At 41.2% G+C, this 24092-nt stretch overlaps 1 protein-coding gene across 9 annotated transcripts in view; it reads left to right on the plus strand.

Annotated features, from left to right (window-relative positions):
* LPAR1 (lysophosphatidic acid receptor 1) overlaps window positions 1–24092 on the plus strand; it is a 146271-nt gene that overhangs the window by 88654 nt on the left and 33525 nt on the right. The gene's annotated exons all lie outside the window — the stretch shown is intronic.

A 24092-nucleotide genomic window follows, 5' to 3' on the forward strand; every position in this document is an offset into this window, starting at 1 on the left:
CCCTGTGCTGACTCCTGGCCATGTACCCAAAAAGAGGACAAACACAGAACATTTCTTTTTGAGCTTAGAGTACCTGTTTTAAAAGTTCACCCAGTGAGGGATGCCTGGGTGGAACAGTAGGTTAAGCGTCCTGACTGTTGGTTTCAGTTTGGGTCATCATTTTGGGGTGGTGAGATCGAGCCCTGTGTTGGGCTGCATGCTCAGTGTGTTGTCTGCTTGGGACTCTCTCTCCCTCTTCCCCCTTTCCCCCTGTTCTCGCTCTTTTTCTCTCAAATAATAAATCTTTAAAAAAAAATAAAAAATAAAAGTTCACCCAGTGAGAATTTGTTTAAATAATTACCCTATTGAATTACATTTTCTCCATAGGCTACATTCAGATTGTTTGATCACAATTTAAAAATATTTTTAAAAATCTTTAGCATTTCATCTTTTCCCCTGGAAGTTCACTGGAAAACTCCTATAATGCTCATTGCGTCAGTTTGTTTGTAGAGCAGTGTTGAATGAACGTAACCTGGATTGTGTGGCTCCTTGGAAAGTCTGGGACTTGTATTAATTTGAGCCACTGGAAAGAGAGCCCTAATTATGGCTAACTAACCTAACATTCTGGTTGATGCATTAGTCCCATCCATTTTTGGTTAGGGTGAATGCATCCAGGAGATCATAGCTGAGTATCCTGCTTGTGACCCTCTGGTAGACCTCTAAGAATAAAAACAAAACCTTGAAATTGCTGACACAACAGAAGCCCTGTCTTAGTTTACCATGATTGTTATTTTTATATGAAATTAAGTAACACAAGATATTTTACTTCTGCATTGACTCAAATAGTTTTTTATTTACTGATATTCTGAATGTTGGTTGAAACTTTTCATATGGGTATACTTTTTCTAATACTATCTCAAGTACTGGTTATAGTTCACAGAAATACCAGTAAACAATGACTGCTGAACTTGAACTATGAACCTGCCAAGTTGTTTTAATTTTACCCTTTATATAATGCCTATCACCTTCTGGTATGTAGTAAGCTTTAAATGATTTATATAAAGTTAACTTTTGTGCCTCATTGGATTGTTTTATAGGTTAAATGAGAATTATTTTGAGGGTTTATGGGGCAACAGTTTTGGTGTAGATCTGCCCCTAAGTGCCCCTCCCACGCCACCATGCCAACCCCAAACATGAAAATAAGAGAAATAATGTTGCCCTCTGAGGTTTAAACTAGTAGCCTCTATAAAGACTGAATATTGGTAACTATCTCTGGAATAAATAACATGATTTCTATAGGGGTGTGACGGAAGAAATTTTAAAACATGGAAAACTCCAATCAGGGTGATAGATGAAGAAATTTGGTGAAGCAAGATGTGTACGTGATTGTAATACGGGAAGGAGAAATTAAATGGACTGCAGCCTTTTTGAGAAAAGCAACAAGAATGGGAGAATGGGTGGCGTGAGGGAATGGGTGGTTGGAAAGCTTAAAATAGGGAATTCACAATCCTCAACAGTCAGATGTTTGTCAAGGTGATGCCTGATACCATTCATACAGTGTATTCCTCTGCCTGAATCCTGTGTAGTCATAATGGTTGCATGGAGGACATGGCTTGGTCTTATGGAAACAAATCTAGTCTACTCGTAGCTGTTTCCACTGTAAATTCACTTACTGACCATCAGGTCTTGTGGGTGCACATTTGGTTTTTTATATCTGCCTTTTCTGCCAGATTGCCAGCTCTGTGATGGCCAGTAGGGATTGTAATGACGTGTTGTCCATTTTGTCCACATTACTTGTCATAGTATCTGGCACAGAGTAGATGCTTATTAAGTAACTGTTGAATGAATAAGCGTGGTGCAAAACCAAGTCATTGAGCCTTCGAAGCTGAGGAAAAGAGAGAGCCACGGTGAATTCACTAAGCTCATGCCACTGTATTCAGCCGTAGAGCAGAAGCCAGACCTAGCTACACTCCTATCATGTTCGGGGCCTTCCAGACAAATACAACAGCTTGGGAAGTGACTCAGTAATAAGTTTATTTTACCTTCATTTATTGTGGGGATGATTTAAGTTTAATTTTGTTAGAAACCATCAGTGTCCATTTTACCGTGTACTCTGGGTTTCAGACCTGTTCAGTTTCCATGATCAAAAAAAGATGTGTTGGTCAACAAGTCAAACTCCTATGAGTGAACGTGAAGTAAAGACATCTTTGAGGGCGCCTGGGTGGCTCAGATGGTTAAGCGTCTGCCTTCAGCTCAGGTCATTATCCCAGGGTCCTGGGATCGAGTCCCGCATCGGGCTCCCTGCGGGAGAATTTTAGAATCTTAAAAAAAAAATTGTTTTCTTTTCTAAAAAAAAAAAAAAAAAAAAAGACATCTTTGAGATGTATCATGGTAATACCAGTAGCAATTTTTCAGAACTAGGTTGCATATAAGCTGCTTTTGAGTACTGAATCTTAATATTTTTATTTGTCAAATACTTAAGCACCATTAATCTTGTGCCTAACCCTACCCTACCTGAGAAATTAGTATTAGTAAAAAACAAGCCCCCCAAACAGCCCTACAGAGTCTAGGTACCATTATCTATTTGTTATCTTCACTCTCCAAAGGTGAAACCTGAGGTCTGGAGAGATTAGGTAACTTGCTGAGGGTCACGCCGCTAGTTAAGGACAGGCTAGAATACATTTCAGGCACTCTGGTTCCAGTCTTTTTTTTTTTTTTTTTAACCTCCCTGCAATCCTGCCTCTATAATGAAAACAACTACTAGCACATGGCTGTATTTTGTTACAAAGTTCCAACAGCTCTGTGCTACTTAATTGAAACATTGTGATCCCATTAGTTGCCTCCCTGCCTGTGCCTTGTTTCCTGTGATGAAGAAATCTCGAAGGGAACATTCCTTTCCTCCTCTTTCTTCTGCTAGAGATGCTCATGACGGTCATTTTGGTCATTTTGTTAGTCCCTTTCTGGTGCTTGGTGTTGGAGCACCGGGAACCGACTGCTTCTGATTGAGGGAGTGTTTTGCTCAAGGTGTAGTTCACTTGAGGGTTCACAGTCCCTGCAAGAAGTCATGTGATCCTTCCCCAGGCTTGAATTCTCCCTACTTGGCATTTTACCAAGAATTCCTTTTGCGTGTGTTCCATAGTTGAATCAGAGTGGCAGTCAAGAAGTTCTTCCTTATTTGACCACAGTCTATCTTGAGTTTTAAGTCCTTGCCTTTCATGCTGTATTCCTCATGTTGACCCTTGTGTTGGGGATAATTAGAAAAGCAAAGAACTAGGATTTGGAAGGAGAATAATATTTACTGTTGTGGAGGTCTTGGCATCTTAGTCCCAGGAGAGAGTAAGGGACATAAAGCAAAATCCAGGTGGGGCTTATCTCTTTGGGGAGCAAGGAGGAGTCATGGTTTTTTCTAGTTTGACCTGCTCTGGCTGGAAATGATCACCACTGAAGCCAAATTACTACTTATTACCTGTGTACTCTGTGCCAGGGTCAATACCTGGCACCACTCTTCATGCACCATTTATAATCCTACATCAAGGAAAGTTGCATTTCCCCTGTTTTATACTGAGGGAACTGAGTTAAGTTGGGGCAAGGAACTTGTTCAAGATCACATATTTTGTCAGTGGCAGAAGTGGAATTGAGCTGTCAGGTGGTCATAGACCATGACCCACCATCACAGGACACTGGCTCTCCGCACACCATACAAGAAACTTACTGGTGGTAATAATAGTGGTGGTGACCAGCTGAGTTGAATGAAGCCAATTGTTTTGTGTTCACTCCAATGAAAGATAATTTAGCCAGTATCCTGTTAGCAAATCTTTATGTACTTCTCTATTTAATTCAACAAACATGTTGAGTGCTGATGATCGTGCTAAGGGATAAAAAGACGAAGAAGGTGAACTCCATTTTACAGAGCTTAGGGTGCAGTAGAGGAGATAAAGAGCTACGGAAGCTGTTGGGGCCACGTGGTAGTAGAGGTATGGGCAGAGTGATCCCAGGTGGAGAGAAGGGAGGCCTCCCAGAGAAGGCATTATAGAGCGGAGGTCTTGATGCCTGTGGAGGACTTGGCCATTCTGTAGGATGCAGGCGGAGAAGCTAAGCAATGGCAGGAGCAGTATTCCTCACCTCCGGGGAACCAAAGTAGTCAGGTGTCACTAGCATATGGTGGGGGTGCTGGAGAGCTTTGACTGGAGAGTCAAAGCCTTTATAACATACCAAGGCATTTAGGCTTCTGTCTGTAGGTGATCAAAGGTGGTGAGGGCTTCTCCAGGATAACACCAGTTCCTTACAGGGGCTACCATATAATTTGTCATCCAAACGGAGATGCTTTGGGTAGTGAAAACAGGCACTAATTGGTTGGACTGCAGGAGCAACAGGTGTAAACCAAGTCTGCCCAATGCAGGATGTGTGGTCACTCTACTAGGTTCTGCTTTTTGTTTGTTTATATTCTTTCCACATTTTCTTTTGGCTTTTTAAATGTAGATTTCAACACTGGATTTGATCCGTTATATAGATGGTGAAGAACTTCTGTTTTTTGTTTCTGTTTTGTTTTAAAGCAAGGCTCTATCCAGATTTAGAATTTTAGAGCTGAAAGAGTCCTTGTAAATTACAAATAGAACAAAACAAATTACACCATCCAACTCCCTAATTTTACCAAAAAAAGAGACTGAAGCTCCCAAGCTAGTTGAGAAATTTAGATCTGAGTTCTCTCGTGGCCCAAGCCAAGATCCAGGTTTGACTGGATCTTGACTGACTGACTGATTGACTTCTAGAAAGGTTCTGTTCACTACCTATGTCTCCATGTTGTTCAGTCCCGTCCACAGTTTCCACATTTTCTTCCTTGTGAACATCAACATGTATTTATGGGGCTAGCCAGCCAGGATGGGAGTAAACATTGTGGCTGTAAAGGTACCTGGCACCCACAGAAAGGTCACCTTGAATTTGGCCTCATTACAACCGCCTAGTAATCTCCGTAATGAAACTTTGACAAAAGTCCTTGGAAATTGAATTACTTGCATAGTATGTAGTTTTTACACATATTAGCATCCTGTCAGCTTTCTTAACAGCAGTTGTATTAATTTCTCATTTATCTTAGTTTTTTATCAAGTTTGTTTTACCCACGGGGTGTGTGTGTGTGTGTGTGTGTGTGTGTGTGTGTGTGTGTGTTTTCTCAGTTAATATTCATCAAGGTAGATGACTGGGATCTATCGCGACTCTGCCATTAACCATCTGGGTGATTCTGGGCAAGTCACTTTCTCTGTGTATTAATTTCTCTGTACTTTCATCTGTAGGAGGAAGTTGGCTAATTTGATTTCCAAGATTACAGTTCTGCTTATTACTCTGTCAACAAAACGATAAGGACACAACTATCATGGATCAACCACGTAGAATTCTCTAGTAGAAAACAGAAATAGAAATGGAATAGTAGCAGGGGATTATGATATTTATCCATATCACCTTATTTATTTATGTATGTATGTATTTGACAGAGAGAGACACAGCGAGAGAGGGAACACAAGCAGGGGGAGTGGGGGAGGGAGAAGCAGGCTTCCCACTGAGCAGGGAGCCCGATGCGATGCGGGGCTCGATCCCAGGACCCTGGGATCATGACCTGAGCCAAAGGCAGGCACTTAACGACTGAGCCACCCAGGCGCCCCTCCATATCACCTTCTTTAATAATTAGCTTTCAGTCTCTATTCCCCATTAAAGGGAGTGGCACATTTATAGAGGATAATCTCAAATGAATTGTTTTGCTTTACTCTCCCATAGAGAGCTCTGTGACGGGAAGAGAAGGCTTCCCAGTCGGTCCCGTCACTAGAGGAAAGGAGTGGATACAAGAGGCTCTTATTCCCTGGCCACTGGTGACCAGCTACACATCCTGTTGCTCTGCAGAAGAACCAGAGCCACCCCAAGTCTCCTGAGGTCCCTGTGGCATCCCTGTTAAGACCTCTTTGAGGTGGAACCTAAGAGAATATTCATGAGAGCCCCGATTGTCTGGCCAGCCTCGAGGCTGGCTTGGCACCCTGGGTGTGGTCAGGAGAGACACCCCACAAAAGCCCCACAGTGCTGCCCAGACCCCAAGTCCTCGGCCCTGGTCAAAAGCGAAAACAACTTTCAAATACCAGTTCTTTATACCCTTTTGTTGCCCAGCTCCATTCAAATATTTTTACTCAGAAGAAACTTTTGAACAGAAACAAAAAACAAAAATACCACATTAACCTAACAGTTTCTTTTGAGGTGTGGACAGAGTAGCCAGAACATGAAGCTCTTTCTTATTTTAGGTCTGATTCAGACTTTGTATTCCTGGAGGCTCCTGTCCCCGTATGAATGCTGCACAGACATTTTCCTTATCATTAAAGGTCCTAAAGGATGCAAAGATTCCTGGACTGGTGTGTGGTGACCCCTGGGAATCCACTGTTGCTGAGGGCCTGAGAGCTTAGGTTTGGAATAAGATAGGCCAGAGTTGAGAATTCAAGTTCTGACTTAACTTGTTTTGTAACCATGAGTGGGTGATTTAATCTCTCTGAGCCTCAGTTTCAGAATTAATAGAAGGAGGATAGTAGGACCTTTCTCAAATGATTAGGAGCACTTGATGAAGTGACTCACGGGGGTCTGGCTAATATAAAACACTGATTGGTAGCAAATATCCTCATCACTATTAGGTCTTGTCGGCATGTGCACCCTCCCCTTTTCTCTCCTCCTGCCGTACCCGCAGACCAGCAGACGTACGACAATGGATTTGGTGGTTGAGATAGTGCTTCCTTTTTATGACATGGTATAGAAGTCCTACTGTGTTTCAGCAGCTCTTCGCTGCTGGACCAATAATAGGCTGGACTTTTTATTCGGCCTGGCCGTTGCTTTTCCAAAGATATATCTGTACTGCAGAGGTGTCTGCATCTTCGTGAACCTCAGCTCTATGTATTCAAAGTCCTGTTAGCATCATAAGTAGTGACAGTTTTGACCTGGTAACTCTCTGAAGATTAAATGGCATTAACCATTAAAATGAATTTTGAAAAAAAAAAAAGAATTTTGAAATGGAACAGGCCACTCTGCCAATATCTATTAGAAGGGGTCATCAGGGGGCACCTGGATGGCTCAGTCATTAAGCGTCTGCCTTTGGCTCAGGTCATGATCCCAGGGTTCTGGGATCGAGCCCCGCATTGGGCTCCCTGCTCTGCGGGAAGCCTGCTTCTCCCTCTCCCACTCCCCCTGCTGGTGTTCCCTCTCTCGCTCTCTCTGTCAAATAAATAAAATCTTTAAAAAAAAAAAAGGGGGTCATCAGGGGGCGCCTGGGTGGCACAGTCGGTTAAGCATCTGACTCTTGGTGTCAGCTCAGGTTGTGATCTCAAGAGTGGTGAGATCGATCCCCACGTCGGGCTCTGTGCTCAGTGCGGAGTCCGCTTAACACTCTCTCTCCCTCTGCCTCTGACCCTCCGCTACCCCTGCACCTCTCCCCATTGCCCTGCTTGTGCATGCGCTGTCTCTCAAATAAATAAATCTTAAAAAAAAAAAAAAAAAAAGGGTCTTCAGTTCCTTCAAATGGATGTGCTGTGCTTAGGGCACAGCTGAGAGCCCAGCCACCATTTAGGGCACCATTCTGTTTGCTTTTGACCTACAGTGAGGGACCATGTTTGGCATAAATGGAAGAATAGCCAGAGGTTGGGGTCATGACACCTTATTGCTGTTTCCTGTTCAGGCCCAGCTTTACAGTGTATCCAGCTAGGATTACTTTATTTGGGGCCTCATCAGTGTTCACCTGGAGAGAAAAGGATAAAAGATATTTAACTCCTAATCTCTCACTGCTACTTCATCAATCTCCTTGGAGTATCATTATGGACATCCCATGATGGCGGGGCTTTATCTTATTTTCCAGCACCTAGAACAGGGCCTAGCAGTTAGCCAACTCTAGATATTTGTTGAATAAATCAGTGAAATATACCTTTTATTCTGGATAGAATTTTACAGGCTCCCTAGTAACAATAGAAATATACCTGTATAGCTTGAAATTCAGTGCAGTGTATTAATGAGCCTCATTCAAAGGGGTGTTTGTTATAAGGTAGTTATAATAAGGCAGTTCTACATCCTGCCTGTCAAGGACATTTTTTTAGGCTGGGTTCCAGTGTGAGCTTGTTAATAATAGTTTATTTTGTCAACAGACATGTATTGAATGTCTAATAGGCCCTCTGTTAAGGAGGAGAGATGCAAAGATCAGTGAAAATATGGGCCCTGTTCTCAAGGAGCTCTCATTTTAGTAGGTCAGGATAGATAATTTAAGTAAATGCAATATAGTATGGTAAATAAAATATGCAAGGTGCTGTGGGAATGCTGTCTTCCCATTGGGCAGTGTCAAGAAAGACTTCATGATGGTGATTAGGAGTTACGTCTTAGATGATAGAGTTTGCCATGTGGACCCTGGCAGAGAAATAATTTCAGTAAGATATTCTTGGTAGTCTGAGTTGAATTAAATATTCAGTCACCTCCTTATATTACAGTTAATGTCACTTAGATAAGACAATAACTCCTGTTAGGCTTGCAAATCTGGGGGCGGGAGGGAAAGCTTGTATAATTTTAAGACAATATCGTGCATATCATTTTTTTGCCTACGTTTTTGCACTGGTATAATACATTTTTTTTTAATTGGCCATAGTAAGCAGTGTCACATGAAATTGTAAAGTAAATGAGTTTGGTTACAGGAAAGGGATGAATTTCTACATGAGCAAATTATCCTGTGGGAAGTAAGATGGGCTCTGTAGTGACATGTATGTTTCAGGACCTGAAAGATTGTTGCCAGGAAATAGCGACACCTACACTTACGATAAACACACATACGTGCATGGGAATAGCCAGATTTAGCAAATAAAAGTAATGTTTATGGGATGTGCTAACAAAAGTACTCATTGTTTATCTGAAAGTCATATGTAACTGGGCATGATACATTTTATCTGGCAACCCCAATACATAGCGGTGGGTGGGAACGAAAGCATTTTAGATGGCAGTCAACTCTCTCTGTGGAGATTTTTCTCTGTCTTACAGGTTTCCATATTATCCTGAGATTGATTTAAGTACATGAAGGGTTTCGCTTATTTAATACTTCTGATTTTTATTTTGAGTTGTCTAGAAATAAAGGGACATACCTGGTTTATAGAATCTTCTGTCTGTGTCTCAGAAGCTATGTAGGCTTATGAGCATACTGTATACCACATACATCCAATTCAAAACAGAATTATTCTCCCCTTTTACACATTCTTTGTCAAGCTCTTTGAAAAAAAGTATTTTAATGAAGTTTGTTTCTCCATAGAAACAAAGGATTTTTTTTTCTTGTGTTTGTACCTTTGATATTTTTTTTCCTTTGAGGTCTAAATTACAGCCTTATGCCTCTGAGAAGCTACTTCTTATTCATGTATTTTAGTGCAGATGATAGTGTCTAGACTGAGTGTGGTCATGGCTTTACTTAAACCCTGGCAGGTCTCCTCCACCAATAGAGGAGTTACTGTGATGATCCAAAGCAAATAAGTTCTAATAGGGTGACACAGCAATCACAGGGTCTTTTTTGAAGAAGTGGGATTTAATCTGGCATCAGGAGACTGGAAATTCATGGCTTCACCTATTTATCCTGTCCAAGCAGACCTTTGCTGACAAAAAACACTGCATTTTAAGCAGGGTTTTCCATGAGTTCATTCTAAATGGGTATTTCTGCACTTCAAAAAGCTTCTCTTCATGCGACCGGGCATGAATTCATCTGCTCGAGTTATTTTCCTTTCTTTTAGGAGAGGGAAGATACACTTAGGAGCCCAGCCTTCCAGGACCTGCCCAGGAAACTGATGAAGTGAAAAGTTGACAAGCTTTTGCTGCAGCCAGCAAGTGATTCACCATGTTACACTGCAGGGATTTGCTTTGCTAACCTTGCTGAGCACATGGTACCCTGGAATGCTCCTTTGTATATTGCCCCAGCCCCAAAGGAAAAGCCACGCTATAAATCGAGGAGCTGGAATTAGTGAGTTTCAGAAGAAAAACAGGAGTCTGTATTTGGACATTCTACAAAGAACATATGTAATGATCAAATACACAGAAGTTGTAGAGATGAGAAGTGCCAGCTTTATTTAATTTGGCAAATTCTAATGTCTTGGTCAGAGGTGGGGGGCAAGTGAAGACGTTTTCATAAAAATAAATTATTTCCAAGGTACCATGCACGTACTCTAGCATATTCACAAGTACCAATACGTAACAACGTGTTATTTAAAATGCGAGAGAATTCTGTGGAAACGAAATGTGAGTAGTAAGTCTAAGATAACAAGACTGCTATAATTCTGTAATGGACTTTTTTTTTAAATTATTTGAGAGAGAGAGAGCACGAGCAGGGTGAGTGGCAGAGGGAGAAACAGACTCCCTGCTGAGCAGGGAGCCCGACGTGGGGCTCAATCCCGGAACTCCGGGATCCTGATCTGAGCCAAAGGCAGATGCTTAACCGACTGAGCCACCCAGGTGCCCCTGTAATTGAATTTCTTAACATTGTAGTTCAATCTGATTGGGTTCTGTTACTTTTAAGGCTAATGCCTTATGTAAATGTAAAATACATTAGAAAAAAAAAGACATTAGAAGCAAGAGCAGAAAAAATTAGAAACTGAATTAGAAAATACATTCATTTATATATTTATCTGTCTGTAATCCATTACATAGTAAGTGATCTAACTATTACAGTATAATACATGTCCCGTGTGTTGCCCCTCAGCAGTCAGACTTAGAGCTTTAATAATAGTGTTGTAGGTAGCTTTATTACTCTGTAACTTATTAAGGTTATGGAATACTTTGACCCATTGTTTTGTGTAGATCTCAAGGACATTTTTGTACTGTCTTTTTACATATACATATTGATATCAGAGTAACATTTTTGTTGAGAAGGTATTTTCTGAAGTGTATATAACTAGTCTATTTTAATTACTTCAACAATTTAATATATAGCACAATTAAAGCATTTCTAGTTTGCTACTTTTTTCAGATTTAAAAATCTGAAATTTTTAAGAGAATCACGTTTTTGTATAGATTGTAAAATGACTTAATTTATCAGGTTTTTATTTTTTTTAACATATCAGATTGTAACAAAATGTCCACCATTGTGAGTTTTCATTTTTCCTCCCACATTGACTTTTCCTTGGCCTTATTTTATAGCTAAATTTTATAAAAAATACTTGATTTGGAGGGAGTTAATTAGTAACAAGTGTTATTAGAGTTTGGCGGTTAATTTTATTTTTAATTAAGTTTTTCTACCAATTTTAACTTTTCCTGAGTCAATATTTATGGTTCTCTTTTCTTTTTTTTTAACTTATGCATTATTTGTTTCAAAGGTACAGGTCTGTGATTCAGCAGTCTTACACAATTCACAGTGCTCACCATAGCACATACCCTCCCCAATGTCTATCACGCAGAAATAATAATGGTTAACATTTGAGGGCTTACTAGATCAAGACTCATTAAATCCTATTACTTTGCCCCAAATATATATAATATAAAAATTTCAAGCAAGACTCTTAATCTCTCTGAATTTCAATTCCCTCATCTGGCACATGTGAATAATACATTTTTGTGAAGATCATATATGATATAGTGATTGTGAAAGCTCTTTTTATAGGAAGTGTCACATAAATGTAAGTTATGAATGTTTTTGCAGCTGCAGCTTATAAAGCAGTGACCCCCAAAAAAGTTCGGAATGCTAAGCAAGAAATGTGATGTAGTGTGGTTGCAAAGGCATTAACTATGTTCTCACTTCCAGTTTGCCACTTACTTTGGGCAATCCACTTGTGATTGTCTTCATCTGGACCGTGGAGGGTTTCACTCTGTTGATGTCTCTGCAGGTGTGGCTCAAGGACCACCAGCATGTGAATCACCTGGGCTACTTGTTTGAACAGGCTGGTGGCTGGGCCCTAGCCCAGACCTGCTGAAGCAGGATCTCTGTGGTGGCATCCGGTCATCCATAGTTGAGTCACATAGGCCTGGCGTTAAACCTGACTTTGCTCACTTCTAAAATCTATTTTTCACCTTTCCTACTCAAAGAGACACATTATGGGTACCACTTACACAGTGAGTTAGGGCTGGCGATTGCCCCCACACTTGTGTGTTTGTAGACTCGCTTTGCAAGCAGTAGAATGAGGAGAGAAAGGGAATGGAGGTTGGAGTTAGGGAGAAAATGGTATTAGTAAGATAAGATGCTTGGCTCTTGAAAAGCTTACTATAAAGAAGATTGATATTTTTTGCACTAAATAGACTTTACTCTCAACATAGTTGAAATATCCACGCTAATTGTTAGCACCCAAGGAAAATTTGTCACCTTTGATTTAATGACTGAAAATGCAGCGGACTTACTATAAAGGTCCCTTGAGAAATCATGGCAGGTCTAAGATTTTTTTCAGGTAGGCATGTAATTTTCTGTTCCAAGGAGAACATTTTTATCCCCCCTCCCCCCCGCCGCAAGAGAGGAGATAAGGCAACCATGTTCTTTTTGGGGGGGTTAACCTGATGCAGTTGTGTGTGTCTGCATGGAGACCTTTACAGAGAAGGACAGATTGATCATTTAGTTGTTCACAGGTTAAAGAATATTCTGTCTCTGCTACTCCTTTATTTTCTTCCGGCGGCAGCCTGGCATAAAGAGCATGGGATTAGGATGGATATGTCCATGGGTTAAAAATCCCAGTTCAGCTGACATACCAGCTTTGACCCTGGGCAATATTTTTGACCTTTCAGAGCTGCTTTTCCCTACTGGGGGGAGAACATTACTTATCACTCTCTCAAATGGGAAGGTTATTTTGAGAATTAAATGACGTATGTTAAGTGCTTACAATCTTGTCTGGCACCTGTTCAAGTGAATATGCTTCCCTGTTATTCTGCATTCATGAAAGTTCCACCTGCAACGGGCTGTGATTAATCTTTTGAACTGTTTTCCCAGCATGGTCATTTCTTGGAGCCATTTAGCCTATTTTATAGGCCTATATTATCACTGGTGGCATTTTCTCCCTGTCTGCCCATAGAAATGGAGCTGAGAGCCCTATATGGGGATTCAACCCATTAGTTTGTCCATTCATCTATCCATGTAGATCTAGAATGTACATCTATCCATGTGGATCTACATCTATTTGTCCATGTACATGTATCCATGTAGAATCTTAGAAACTTGGTGTGGAATGAGACTTCACAAGGATCATGGGATTTATACCCTCTTACAAAGCCAGAAGAACACATGGTCTTTCAGCCTCTGCTCAAACACCTTGGATTCATGGGGCACTCTTGTCTCTCTGGAGACCAGACTATCCTCAGATATAGGTGGACTATTACAGAAATTTAGCCACAGTCTGGGATGGAACTGTTTTCTTGGGTACCACTCACTGGATCTAGTTACTGCCCCTTAGTGCCATTAAGAACACTGCAGTATTTACAAACTAATTCAGTTCACGTGACCTATATTGCCTTTTGTGTGTTGAAATAACTAATACCCAAATGTATAATCCCTAATCATTTACCAATATGACCCAACTACAAGGCAGGATGGGAGTAAAGTTGATGACAGATACAGGTATGAAGCAAACATGGCCCTGCCATCCTAAAGCCCAGTCTGGTAGGAAAAATTCCATGTGTATATAGATGATTATTGTAAAAGGAAGGAAGTGACAAAAATACCAAAAAAAAAAGAAGTATAAAGCTATCTAAAAATGGAGAGAGCGGAGAGAATCCTGTGACTATAATCAGGAGAGCTTTATGTAAATGAGGTTTTGAGTGTTACAGTGTAGGTGATGATGGAGGAATGGGGTATTGTTGGACTGCATTTACGTCTTTTAGATACTGAACCCCTTTTTAATATTTAGGACTTTTTTCTTGATTACCAAGGTAACACATGTTTGTCAAGAGGGAAAGAAGGGAAGATGAAGAAAATTAAAAAATTAGGACGCCTGGGTGGCTCAGTCATTAAGCGTCTGCCTTTGGCTCAGGTCATGATCCCAGGGTCCTGGGATCCAGCCCCACATCGGGCTCCCTGCTCCGCGGGAAGCCTGCTGCTCCCTCTCCCACTCCCCCTGGTTGTGTTCCCTCTCTCGCTGTGTCTCTCTCTCAAATAAATAAAATCTTTAAAAAATAAAAAAAAAGTTAAGAAAATTTAGAATTCTAAACATTTTAGAGAAAAAGCAAAATATTAAAATGAATGCAGTTTCTTTCCAGTCCTTTATTTTAATGAATACTTTTCAGTTGAGATTATACAGTACAATTTTGCACAATTTTAAAAAATATCCCGTGCTTGTTAATGCCATTAAGTAATCTGTAAAAACATGAGTTTTCTTTTTATTATTGAAGTATAATTAACATACAGTATTCTATTATTTTCAGGTATACTATATAGTGATTCAACTATTCATTACTCAGCATTCATCAAGACAAGTGTACTCTTAATCCTGGTCACCTATTTCACCCATCCCCACACTCAGTTCCCTTCTGGCAACTACCAGTTCTCTGTATTTTAAGAGTCTATGGTTTTTTTTTTTTTTTTTTTTTTTTGTTTCCTTTTTTTTTTGCTCATTGTTTTGTTTCTTAAATTCCATGTATGAGTAAAATCATATGGTATTTTTCTTTCTGATTTATTTCACCTAGCATCACACCCTCTAGGTCCAACCATGTTGTTGCAAATGACAAGATTCATTCTTTTTTATGGCTGAGTAATATTCCTGTGTGTGTGTGTGTGTGTGTGTGTGTGTGTGTGTGTACACGTATGTACGTATGTACATACACCACATCGTCTTTATCCATTCATCATCCATTGATGGACACTTGAGTTGCTGCCATAATTTGGCTATTGTAAATGATGCTGCAGTAAACATAGGGGTGTATCTGTTTTTTTTCAAATTCATGTTTTCGTTTTCTTTGGGTAAATACCCAGTAGTGGAATTACTGGATCATATGGGAGTTGTGTTTTTAAAGTTTTTGGGGAATCTCCATACTGTCTCCCACAGTGGCTGTGCCAGTTTGCCTTTCCATCAACAGAGTACAAGGGTCCCTTTTCCTTCAGATCTTTGCCAACACTTGTTATTTTCTGTGTTTTTCGTTTTAGCCATTCTGACAGATTTAAGGTGATAATATCTCTTTGTGGTTTTGATTCGCATTTCCCTGATGATTAGTGATATTGAACATCTTTTTGTGGGTCTGTGGGTCATCATCTGTATGAAAACATGAATTTTCCACACAGACTTGAGACATTCCAAGTGATAGATCAGTGGGCATTTAGGTTTTATGTCTCTCTTTCTCTCTCTGCTGTGATAAATAACATTGAGATAAATATTATCTATTTTTTTAAAGATTTTATTTATTTGACAGAGAGTAGAAGGGGGAGCTGCAGGCAGAGGGAGAGGGAGAAGCAGGTTCCCCGCTGAGCAGGGAGCCGGATGCTGGGACTTGATCCCAGGACCCTGAGATCATGAGCTGAAGGCAGATGCTTAACCAACTGAACCACCCAGGCGTCCTGAGATAAATACTATTTAATGTGAATCTTTACTGTCCTCACTGGGACTTTATGAATCTTGATTACTAGTGTTCTCCGTAAAGTGTATATCAATTTACACTTTTAACACAAAGGAATGAGAATATTTTGTTACATTCATGCCAGTATTTGGATGGATGGGTGGCTTTTTTTTTCTCTTAATGGTGCCATGTTGTAACCATTTACATTATTTTTATTCATGAGCACAGTCATTAGCAGGCCTGGGAAAGAAAGAAGCTTTTCCAGGATTGAGAAACTAAGAATAAACAAAAATGGGAATGCATTTAGTCCCATGTAAATATCTGTACTACTTTTAAGTACGTTGTTCCATGTAAAAGTCTAATGTATGTTTATTTCTCTGGAAACCTACAGGCCTAACAACTGAACAGTGTAGCACAGGGGTAACAGGGTTACCTACGAAGTGCCAACTGCCTGGATTTTTAGTCCTGACCTTACTACATAGCAGTGTCATCTTGGGCCATGGATTCAGTTGCCCCATGCTTTCATTTCTTTGTCTGTATAAGGAGAGGTAGTGCAGAAACAGAAAAGCCTCAAAAGATTAGTAAGATGATTGTATAAGATGCCAGGAATGTAAGTACTTGGTAGATACCATAACAAAATACATAACTTAGTGTTTGTATAGAATGATCATACTGTTGTGTTGAAACCTAAAGTCCCTGAATTAGTCCTCATTGTGGTGGATCTTTATTCATTATATTGTGAGAAGAAGAGGCAGAGCAGAAGGATCGGGACCCATTGTGCTTTTGGGACTCAGTGGGACAGGTTTTCCTTGATTTGGGTGGGGCTTTCATCTCAGGGATCCTGAAAGTCTCTGGAAACTCAGTTCTGAGATTCCCCCACTTTTCTGTCTTCCCTAGATGACTTTAGTCTCAAATGCAGAGGTTCCCATAATTTCTCAGTGTCCTTATTTCCATTTTTTCCACAGTGCTGAATAAATACGTAAGAGTTTAATTTATTAAGCAGTTAAGTCAACTTAATAAGCATATAATAAGCATATATAGTTCCTGGGTTGCGTGGGCGGCTCAGTCAGTTAAACGGTTGGCTCTTGATTTTGCCTTGGGTTGTGGTCTCGGGGTCCTGGGATCGAGCCCTATGTCAGGCTCTGTGCTCAGCAGGGAGTCTGCTTGACAAGGTTCTTTCTCTCCCTCCCTCCCTCTGCCCCACCCCCTCCTCCCCCCTTTCTCTTTCAAATAAATAAATCTTAAAAAAAAAAAAAACAAGTACACAGTTCCTAATAAACTAGCAGACATTTTGTACAACAGCAACAACAACAAAAATAAATTAACAGAAAAGATCATTTTTATCTAATTCTTAACAGCAACTACTGAGGGCTGTGGGCACCTTTTGATCACTGTGCCACTTCTCAAAACTTGGACTCAAATCAGATACCACCAACCTCATTTCCTGTGCCACAGTGAGTTTTAGGCAATATTTTTATTATAGCAGACCATATTGCAAAAACATGTCACAGAAAGGAATTTAATGCCATCTAATGTTGAAACTGTGAACTACTTCAAGCTGGGAGTTTTCACATGGTCTCTGACACATGTTGAGTGTCACTGATTCCCTCAAACTTAAAATATCTGGCAGTGCTCTTTTTTTAAATTAACTGTGGAACCCTAAGGTGCCTTGGGGTGCAGTTTGGGAACCAGGGCCCTGCTATAGTTCTGTTTTCTGGTTTTACTTCAGTTTTGTTTTCTTCTGGCTATTTGCCACCTCTTGTTCTCTGGTTCCTGTTTTTATTTATTTCTTGGTTCTAGCCGCCTCATTTCCTTCCCCTTTGCATAGGGCTGTTCTCTGTCTGGTGTCCTGTCCAGCGGCACTGGTCTGTGTATGGTTGTTGCCAGACCTCCACGGCCCTAGATGCAGCTGTGGAGGACCTGATACAGTTTGGTAGCTGGCCGAGGTCAGTCACGGGGCTCTAAATTTGACAGGACTTTTTCAGTTCACAGCTCTGGGGAGTATACTTTCCACTGTAGGACGCCTAAATGGTATGCCAGTGATGTGGCTTCTCTTTACATGTCCGTCGGTGGTACTCTCCCACGGTGTGAGTGGACATGCCCTCCACACCAGACCTCCCAACTCCTTAGGGGCAGTCTTTGCTTTATAGCAACAGAGAATTGCCCGGACCACAGCTCATTGCCGCTGTTCTTGGCCTGTCAACCCAGAAAAATGTAGCTGAAACTGTTGAGTGGTTACTTGTGGGCTCTGGATTAGACTGCTTGCTTTTGTATCCCAAGGTTAGCACTTCTCCATTTCCCGAAGCTCCATATTCCTCATCTACAAAATGGAGATGATAATAGGCCTTAATTCATGTGAGAATCAAGTGAGAAAATGTGCGGTGCTCTTGGTGCCATGCCTGATGTTAATAAATTATTGAGGTACTGAATAAATGTTAACTGGTTCTGATACTTTTTTTCTGACAGTAACTATGAAATTTACTTCCAAATATTTTAAATTTTGTTAGGAATAAGGTAACCACTCATTTTTTAAATTTAGTGACTGTCTTTGCCAGTTGATGAGAGAAAGCATCAATTATTAAACATGAAGAAGCACTTTGCATTCTTGTAACATTGGGTTTATATGAACTAAAGTATCTTCACAGACCTATATAATCTCTTAAGACTCTCATGACAGCAGTGGCTCAGTCGGCTAAGCATTCGACTCTCGGTTTCAGCTCAGGTCATGATCTCAGGGTGTGGGATCAAGCCCCGCGTCGGGCTCCCCACTCAGCATGAAGTCTGCTTCTCTCTCTCTCTCTCTCAAATAAATCAGTTTTTTAAAAAATTCTCATGACATTATACACGTATACCTCATAGGTTTGACAGTGCAAATATTATTTACATTACAGAGGTGATCAGACTGAGTCAAGAAATTATTCCTTCATTATTGCTGAAGATTATTCATTGTTTGCTGGAGTCCACACCCTCACTCAGGATTTGTAATTTCAGAACTAGCACTCCATATTTGCTCTGTTGCTTCCTTTTAATATTTCACAAGTTAGAAATGGAAAAGGAAGGAAGGAAGAAAAGAGGGAAGGAAAAGAAGGAAAAGAAAAGGTGACTGTTACTCGTGATTTTTGTAAGCAATGAAAATTTGCCATTTCTGCTGGGTCCAGTACATCTCAGTGTGACAGTAGTTTTAATTAGTGTATAGGAATCACAGCAGTTTGAAGGAACATTACCAATGTTTTGTTGCCAGAAATAATTTCAGAAGAGAAAATGCTTGGCCTTTTTACTGCATAGCAAAAAACACTGTATTCACCACACAAAAAAACATAATACAAGGGGGCGCCTGGGTGGCTCAGTCTGTTAAGCGGCCGCCTTCGGCTCAGGTCATGATCTCGGGGTTCTGGGATCGAGCCCCGCATCGGGCTCCCTGCTCAGCGGGGAGTCTGCTTCTCTCTCCCTCTGCCGCTCGCCCTGCTTGTGCTCTCTTGCTCTCTGTCAAATACATAAATAAATAAAATCTTTAAAAAAAATTTTCAATTTCAGTTTCTCATGAACAGAAAAATGCCTCAGGAAAAGAGTCAAACTTTGTCCTCTCCCTGTCTTTTTTTTTTCCCACAAATGTTCACATGACTAAGCCATTCACCCATTCACCCATTCTAGGGCCATTGCTGCCTAACCACGTTTTGGGCACAGTGGCATGGAAATGTATCATCAGGGTATAATTTTGCACACAGCAGAGAGAACATGCTATTATGGAACTGAGTCTCCTCTGGGTAGCCTGGTGGTAGGCTGTGTTTTGATTTCAATGTTAAAATGGAAGTAAAACCCAGACTCCTCCTCTCAGGTCTGTTAGAAACTTGCTGGATCCAGAGAAACAGTCAACAAAACCAAAAGACAACCGACAGAATGGGAGAAAATATTTGCAAATGACATATCAGATAAAGGGCTAGTAACCAAAATCTATAAAGAACTTACCAAACTCAACACCCAAAGAACAAATAATCCAATCAAGAAATGGGCAGAAGACATGAACAGTTTTCCAAAGAAGACGTCCAAATGGCCAACAGACCCATGAAAAAGTGCTTGACATCGCTTGGCATCAGGGAAATCCAAATCAAAACCTCAATGAGATACCACCTCACACCAGTCAGAATGGCTAAAATTAACAAGTCAGGAAACAACAGATGTTGGCGGAGAAAGGGGAACCCTCCTACGCTGCTGGTGGGAATGCAAGTTGGTGCAACCATTCTGGAAAATAGTATGGAGGTTCCTCAAACAGTTGAAAATAGAGCTACCATACGATCCAGCAAATGCACTACTGGGTATTTACCCCAAAGATACAAATGTAGGGATCCGAAGGGGTACGTGCACCCCGAAGTTTATAGCAGCAGTGTCCACAGTAGCCAAACTGTGGAAAGAACCAAGATGTCCATTGACAGATGAATGGATAAAGAAGATGGGGTATATATACACAATGGAATATTATGCAGCCATCAAAAGGAATGAGATCTTGCCATTTGCAACGACGTGGATGGAACTGGAGGGTGTTATGCTTAGTGAAATAAGTCAATCAGAGAAAGACATGTATCATATGACCTCACTGATATGAGGAATTCTTAATCTCAGGAAACAAACTGAGGGTTGCTGGAGTGGTGGGGGGGGAGGGATGGGGTGGCTGGGTGATAGACATTGGGGAGGGTATGTGCTATGGCGAGTGCTGTGAATTGTTCAAGACTTGAATCACAGATCTGTACCTCCGAAACAAATAATGCAATATATGTTAAGAAAAAAGAAGAAGAAGATAGCAGGAGGGGAAGAATGAAGGGGGGAAAATCGGAGGGGGAGACCAACCATGAGAGACGATGGACTCTGAAAAACAAACAGGGTTCTAGAAGGGAGGGGGTGGGGGGATGGGTTAGTCTGGTGATGGGTATTAAAGAGGGCACGTTCTGCGTGGAGCACTGGGTGTTATGCACAAACAATGAATCATGTAACACTACATCCAAAACTAATGATGTATGGTGATTAACATAACAATAAAAAATTAAAAAAAAAACAGACTTGCTGGATCCATGCTCATTGGGTGGTTTTCTTTTTTTCTTTTTTCTTTTTTTTAAGATTTTATTTATTTGAGAGAGAGAGACACAGCGAGAGAGGGAACACAAGCAGGGGGAGTGGGAGAGGGAGAAGCAGGCTCCCCGCTGAGCAGGGAGACCGATGCGGGGCTCGATTCCAGGACCCTGGGATCATGACCCGAGCTGAAGGCAGACGCTTAACGACTGAGCCACCCGGGCGCCCCTCATTGGGTGGTTTTCATGTCCAAATGACAGGTGAGAGAAAAGAAATGGTCTTCTAGTGTCAGGCTCGAAGGCATTGACTTGAATGCTGACTCACGGTAATAATCTAAAAATAGAGTTTGATTCTCTGCTTGGCTGACTAGGAAATTGTGGAAGTCACAGGTTGGCGAGGCTAAACATGTCCTGGCCTACTGGAGGCAGGTTTCTTGGGGGGGGCAAGTAGGCACTGAATCCTCACAGGGATGCCATGTGGTGGTCTTCCAGACAAGTGTCATGGACATAGTCGCAGCAGCTCGAGTTTAAGTATCTGCAACATTTAATGTGAGAGAGCTCGACTAAGTATGATGTGAACAGTTAAGAGTCTGATGTCAGTCATGCCTCAATAAAATGGTTTTAAAAACATTAAAGCTACAAAAAAAAAAATCTTGGTGATACATACCTAGAAACTCTCAAGGGAAAGAGAGTCTGAAGTCTCCATTCCACTTGTTTTTTGTTTGGCTAATACTATAAGCAATTCCCATGCAAACTGACTCTCTTGAAATGTTGGATTCATTTTCCATGCTGCATAACAGATTGCCACAAACTCCATGGTAAAACACCCATTTATTTTATCCCTGTGTCTGCAGGTCAGAATTCCAGGCACGCCTTCGTGGGTTCTCTGCCCAGGGTCTCAGGAGGCTGAAATGAACTCTTGGGCTGGGCTCTGTTCTCCTCAGGAGGCTGGACTAGGGGAGGATCTGCTTCTGAGAGCCCTCAGGTGCAGGCAGAGCTTATTTCATTGTGTCCATAGAATTCACAGCAGCTTGCTTCTTCAAAGTCAGCAAGGAAGAGAGAGTGAGTCTATGTTGGTTCTATTCTAGTCTCTGGCTTCTAGATTCTTTTTGAAAGAGTTGACTTGATCAAGTCCAGCTGACCCAGGTTAATCTCCTTTTTGATCAACTTAAAGTCAGTTTAATCACATCTGGAAAATCCCTTCACCTTTGCCATATAATGGAACCTAATCAAGAGAGGGACTCCTATAACCATTGCCATATTCTGTTTGTTAGAAGCAAATTGCAGGCTCTTCCCACACATAAGGGGAGGGTGCTAGACAAGGGTGCGACTCATTGGGGGTCCCCTTGAGGGAGTGCATCCACCATAGATGTGCCATGTGTTTTAATAGGGTTCTAGTTGGAAGAAAAATTGACTTTTGGAAAAGCACCATTTTAAAAGGAATTAGTGTTATTGAGTGAAAGACTAAAGGATACTATGTATTTAAATACACATTTTTTTTAAAGATTTTATTTATTATTTATTTGAGACAGAGAGACACAGCAAGAGAGGGAACACAAGCAGGGGGAGTGGGAGAGGGAGAAGCAGGCTTCCCGCTGAGCAGGGAGCCCGATGTGGGGCTCGATCTCAGGACCCTGGGATCATGACCTGAGCCGAAGGCAGACGCTTAAGGACTGAGCCACCCAGGCACCCCTTAAGTCCACATTTTTAAAAAAGTATTTGCACCCAAGCTGTTTACCTTGCCTTAAACAATGTGTCAATGAACACTTCTGCCTAGAATTTTTCTTTCCCTTGGGCTACTGAGGAATTACTCCTAACTGGTTCTCTTGCCTCTTGATGCATTCCTTCCCTTGTCCTTCTTCCTTCCCCTCTGTTTGTTTTTGAAATGTCACGCCTCTAACCTGACAGCTGCCTTTGTCCACCCACCTCGAGGATGGAAGTCTTACACCCCGACCATGGACTTCCTGAGCACAGTGGCACAGAGACACATAATCACAGTGTAATTGTGACCCTGCCGATAAGCCGGCAACTCTGTTGGGCTCAGGCTGTAATCTGAGTGTCTGCCGAAAGGCCTGGGGGGACAGACCTTAGGCTTGTTTGGATCTCACTGTTAAAATAGGAATGAAAATTTATTTTCTCCTTCTTGGTCTGTAGGAGACATGCTGGTTTCATTCATGCTGGGTGGTTTTTATGTTCTAAGAGCAGTATTATATAAACAGTCCTGCAGACGTGTGCAGAGTATGTGCCTGTGTTTGTTTATGCTTTGTGGGGGAAAAAAAAGAATTTAAGGCAGCTTAAAGAGATGCATACAGTTCAGAGGACAAAGTTGAACTAAAAATAAGCAAGAAAAAGAAATAAGGAAGAATAAAAGTCAGAAAGTGACTTTTCTGTCACTTTTGGGAAGGGCGTACATTCTGGCAGTTAATGCAAGGACATAAACACAAAAGGTTCATGATTTGGTGGCCAAAGGTAAAGTCAGGAGAGAGAGCGCCTCTGAGTACTGAGCCCAAAGAGACATTTCTCCTGAGGGTCTTCATCTGTGATGGACACATTGGCCGTGGTGTGATGTGCTGGACAACTTACGGTGTTCACATGCAATGCCGTGTCCCATAGGTCATTGCTTAGAACATTCTTCCATGAAGGCTGGTGGCCTGCTGCCAAAGTGTAGTCAGTTAAAGCCTTTCTGTGGGGCTTGACTTTCTAATCTGTTGGTTGACTCAATTTGGAATGAAATGTAGCACAGTACTTCACACTTCCTGCCCTACGCCCCAGCGTTTAAGAAATTTTTAAAATTTTGCTTTTCATCCCTTGGATTATGTTTTGAAGTGAATGTGCTTTATCTTCTGGAAACTGAAAAGTCATTACATTATTGAGAATGAACACATAGCTCTAGGTATTCTGTATCTTTTTCCAGCAGCCATTAAGAATCTTTCTTTTGGCTCATGTGGAAGACAGGGATGCAGTTTGCCATGCATGTTATATTGTAGTCCTTTTTAAAGTTTTTTTTTTCTTCAGATTATATTTCTTGATAACACCTGGACACTTTTTTTTTTCTAGTTAAGTATAGATTGAAGTCAGCCGAATTTTCTGTTTATTTTTTTGGTGAGTTGCAGGGTGGGGGGTGGTAATTAACATTCTCAAGAGAAACCTGAGGGACCTCAAAAGTCATCTGCCTCATTTGGAGACTGTCCCACCTCTGTTGCAAAGAAAGGAAAGGGAGACCCTGTGGCCAAGTCAAGGATCTCTATGTAACAATGAAGGATGTCTCACAGAGCAAGGGATGGGCCCTCTGGACCTCATGGTGCTGAATCACAAGGGTTGCATGTGATATTTGTTAACTAATCACTAATTTATTCCCGATTATCAAAGTAAACTCCATCTAGTGTTGATGTTTTATAATATACAGAATATTTGAGTCAGAATACAAAACTCATCCTGAGGTTGACCACCGACCACCATTTTGACATAGTTCTATGCCGTGTGTTTGTTTCTATGGCCGTGTTAGCTCTGTGGCTCGGAGTGAGGGCCTCTGGAGGCATTGAGATCCCTGCCCCACTATTTGTTAGC

The sequence above is a fragment of the Callorhinus ursinus genome, unplaced genomic scaffold, assembly GCF_003265705.2.
Source record: "Callorhinus ursinus isolate GAN/ISIS: 27379988/994484 unplaced genomic scaffold, GSC_fseal_2.0 scaffold24, whole genome shotgun sequence".
NCBI lineage: Eukaryota > Metazoa > Chordata > Mammalia > Carnivora > Otariidae > Callorhinus > Callorhinus ursinus.